Raw genomic sequence first — 4,959 nt, forward strand, 5'->3', positions numbered from 1 at the left:
ATATATATATATATATATAAGCGACAACGATTGTGCCTATAATGATGTTGTTGTATAATAGTGTTATACACTCTTTTCACATGCAACAGAAAATCTATTTATGGACGATATTTCCAATTGTTCCGCAAAAGCTTTTGATTCTCGAACCAACATCGATCGTATCTTTCTGTCTAAATGTATAAAACCGGATTTAGACCAAGGAAGCGAGCACGGATACAAATACAAATAAGCGATTTCAATGAGGGTGAAAGGCCCAATACTTGCAACGCGATCGTGCATCGTTCACTCCCGAAATAATAAGTCGAAATAATAAGTTGTTTATTCGTGTTTATTTCCGCTCGTTCACTTGATTCAGCTCCAGTTTAATATATGATTGAATGGATGATATAAAAAGATTATGACGATGTTGATTATTTATGCATTGCCGATTTATAATAGTAATAATACGATTATAATTACATATATAATATATAATATATATAATGTTACTATTAATAAATTATAATGACGATAAAATGACAATTATATAATTTAATGTTACAGAAAGTAATATACATATATTGTGATTCTATAGCACGTTTCATCTCTTTATAATCCTTTTCCCGTTTATTCACTCAATTCCTTTGAAATTCATTGCCAGTTCATGCAGGCAGTTAAAATAATCATTTTCAATCGATTATTATGGCTAATAGAATAAAATTAACTTTTGACTGTAGCAACGAATTTAGCTCTGAAGAAAAAATTTTAAATGCTGATTATTAAATGTTGATTATATTATACAATCTGTACGATTGATGCAGGTTCTAAATTATATAAATAAAAATATTTTTAATTTTTCTGCATCAATTGCCATAAGATGGAATTATTTGCATTATTCTGTACATAATCTATATTTCAAACAGAATACTTAAAAACTTTGGAGCAACCTTTGTGTTGTGGTTAATATCGCATGTTCCGTATTCTGTGAGTACTTCGATATGCTTTTGAAACAAAACTTTGCGCGTTTCGCAATTATTACAAATAATGCAAATAATGATCTTCATAAGGATTCAACATGGTTACTTTATTGTACACTCGCTTGGATAGTTACTGGATGGATCACAAAAATATCCACGTACAATTGATATTTTTCGAATTTTTAGATTTTTAAATAAACACGAATGTTAATTATTTTCGCATAAAGAAACGCATTTAAATAATTATTTCGATTATTTTGATAAAAAGATTTACGAATGGTATATATAAATTTAATCAAATTTTCTTCACGTCTATCGTATGTCTCAGCGTTCCCCGTTTGCTGAAAATTAATTCTCTTTCTATCTTTCATATATAAGAATTTCTTTTAATTAAATCTCTTCTTTGAATTATGCTTAATTATTGAGTTTAATTGTTCTGTGTTAAAATTATTGAATATCGATTATACGTAATCTTTCCTTAGAAACATGGCCTTGAGGAAATTGATACGCTGATACACGTGCTTGTTGTATATCGCAATTATATATTTATAGATTTCTCTCGTCAAAGTTCACTTTTTTTCTTAATGTTTAATATGGATATCAAGTTTGTGATATAACGTAGCAAAATAAGCAGCGAAACGTGACATATTCGAATCATGCGTAATAAGTGATGTCACGTTTTCTATTGACATTATCCTTTGTCATTGAAGTTAAATCTTGGTGAAGATAAAAATTGGAATGTAAATCGAATGTAAAGAGAAAAGCAGAAACGAAAACCTTCTATGAAGTGAAAATTGAGACAATGAAATGCGAAAGAAATGTAAATGCCTTTTCTATTGCGTTGTCTTAATTTTCGCTTCCTTAAGCTTCCTAAAAGCTTCATTTATCTTTCTATTACTCTCGTTAAATTGTATTCAATGAAAAGTATAGCTTATCGATGTGAATCTTTTTTGCGTGTTGCATAAAGGACCGTTCGTAAAATTCTTTAGAAAGATCTTTATTTCTTTTCTCGATACGGAATGTTTTCTTACATCGATATGCAAAACATCTCAGAATTATGAAATATTTCTCCAATTAGATTTCTTAACCATTTTATGTTAGAGTCAATACACATATGTACACGTAGAATCTTTTAAACGAAATATCAGAATAAAAAATTCAACAACTCTCTTTCACTCTCTCTCTCTCTCTCTCTCTCTCTCTCTCTCTCTCTCTCTCTCTCTCTCTCGATCAAAAAAGAATTGGCAAATAAAAAAAAAAGTCAATTGATGAATCCGACAATTGCGCACTTCGATATTAATCGACTTAAATTTTCTAGTTTATCAGGTATCAAAAATTAATCATAATCATAATCAAAAATCATAAATCATAGATTCTATTGAATCTGTAATTAAATAAATAATTGAACAATTGCAATTCTTGTTAAATAGTATTTAAAGGGCATGTCACGCATGGCATTTCATCAAATAATTAATATACAGCATATACGCGATAGTGCAGATTTTAATGTTATCATACATGTACTGTACATACATGTACTGTACATACATGAATATATGCAATCATTATTACAATTTGAACATCCCAAATTTTTAGCTGCATTCAAAATACTCAGGAATAGAATGTAAGAAAAAGAGTGAAGTGATTTTACGCTTTTGCGAGACCGAGATGAGAAGAGACGGATAGAGAAGAGTAAAAGGAAAGGGTGGTCATTTGTTTGTTGACCCGATTGCAGGTCAAAGTTCCAATTTCCCGCTGGGCGTGCGTCGTTGAGAGAAGACAGATTCGTCGCTATGACGACGTGACGTGACGCGATAATCACGTCATCATCGGGATGGAATAGAAGGTCGACGAACCTTCAGCTTCAATCTGTACAGCGTTCCCTTCAACCACGGCTAACTAGACGCGCATAGCATAGACTGGCATAGACGCGACTGCGACTGATTGACTGGCACTGACTGTAGGCACATCAACAGACGGGGTGAATGAGGATGAGATGCGATGCGACGCGAATCCACTTCTCTGATTCTCTCTCCACTGTTCTCGATAAGGTATTCTCGATTCGACTTATTTGTAGGGATTCTTACTGCTCTGCATACTATGTCGACGAAACGAATGTGTCAACTCGTATGCATTGGGCCCATTAGGGAAATCACATTTAATTCATTATTAAATCATTAATTTATTAGACACAATCGAAATTTTGTATTAAATAATAATCGTTTATGTTAGAGTAAAGATGTAAATATAATGCATGGTATCAAACTACTAAAGTAAACGTACGCATACTATTGAAATTAAATCTAAAAAAATAATAATTTAATTTAAAACAAATTCCTTTTTCTATATCCAGTACGTTGTTTAGAAAATCAATTTGAAAAAATTTTTTTAAATGATTTTGAAAATAACTTACACGTTATAGATATGATAATATACGTATAATTATATTATGTTTAAAATGTCCAGCTGATTTTTACTTTTCTTAAGTAGAATCTTATATTTTTAAATCTAATATCTATTATAATATCTATTATAAATATCAAAATGAAAAAAAAAAGGAAAAGAAGGAAAAGTATCACACATAATAATATCTATGGTTATATAAACAATCTTATTTTAATTAATTCTGCCAAGTTAAAATTAATTGACATCCATTAATAATTATTTTTTTCGGATAATCATACATTTATTATAAAAATTTATATAAGTTTTCTCTTGAGATAAATATTTAATATATTATTATAATTATATGTTAGTTTGAAAGAAAGTGGACATTACTGTTTGAGACGTATATGATTCTTGCGTACGACACTCGTACGATATTTGTGCGAAATTTGGAAAGAATAGCAGCTAGGTCATTGCAAGACATATAGTATACGTAGTTATTTCACACATGTACGTTACGTACTTATGTATGTACAAGAGGTGAGATTCAAGAATGATCGCGACAAAGAGTCGAAGGATTAAATCCCGACCGAGTTCGTTCCGCATTGCGCGGCGGAAATGGCAGAATTGCTGCGGCAGGAACTGGGACGCGCGTTGTCAGTGGCCTTCTCAATGACGTGAATGACGTCACTACGCCGCGCCGATGAGAAAACTGGGCCAAAGACATTGCGTAGTAGCGGGAAGAGGAAACGAAGGATCGCCGCCAATTGGACAATTCAAGTTGCAAGCCGCATTTATCCCTATAGAGAGAAAAGCTGGTAATGTTCGAGCGACCGATCTGTAATATGCTTTTCAGCGTAGACGAAATCGTTCTAGCATCTTATGAGATCATAAGTATTCAGTTTTGCAGAATCGTAAGATTTTCATTGATTCACTGATTCGGGATATATGTCAATTTTCTATAATTTGAGATAGGTACTAAAATACTAATAATAGGTACGAATTTGTGCAGTACCTACACTTATTATTTAATTAATTAATTATTGCGAAAGTTACTATCGATTTTTAATTATCTCGTTCATTGTCAGTATCTTCCTATTTGTGACAGTAATAAGTGTTGTTTGATTTTAATGATAGCATCAGCTAACAATAAATAGCCCTACTATTATTAGCAAATTAAACCTATCACAGTCCTGTAATCTTTACTTTAACAATCGATGAAAAGAGAGATTTACGTAAACATTACAAGATGCAAAAATTACACACACACACACACACACACACACACACACCCACACACACACACACACACACACACACATGTATAGCAAAAAAAACGCGGGAATAAAATTCCTTAATTATAATTGGAATATAAATGTAATATGAATAATTCAAAATTGACAATAGCTTTAGATGTTTAGTGTTAATGTAGTGAAAAAAAGCGCTATTTTTTTACAAAGATAAAGTATTTTTAAAAAGTTAAAGATTAATAAAAGAAAAGACAGATGTGTATGCGCGCGCGCGCGTGTGTGAGTGTGTGAGAGTGTGTGTGAGTGTATGTGTGTGTGTGTGTGTGTGTGTGTGTGTGTGTGTGTGTGTGTGTGTGTGTGTGTGTGTG

This window comes from Atta colombica, unplaced genomic scaffold (genome assembly GCF_001594045.1).
Source record: "Atta colombica isolate Treedump-2 unplaced genomic scaffold, Acol1.0 scaffold146, whole genome shotgun sequence".
Lineage (NCBI taxonomy): Eukaryota > Metazoa > Arthropoda > Insecta > Hymenoptera > Formicidae > Atta > Atta colombica.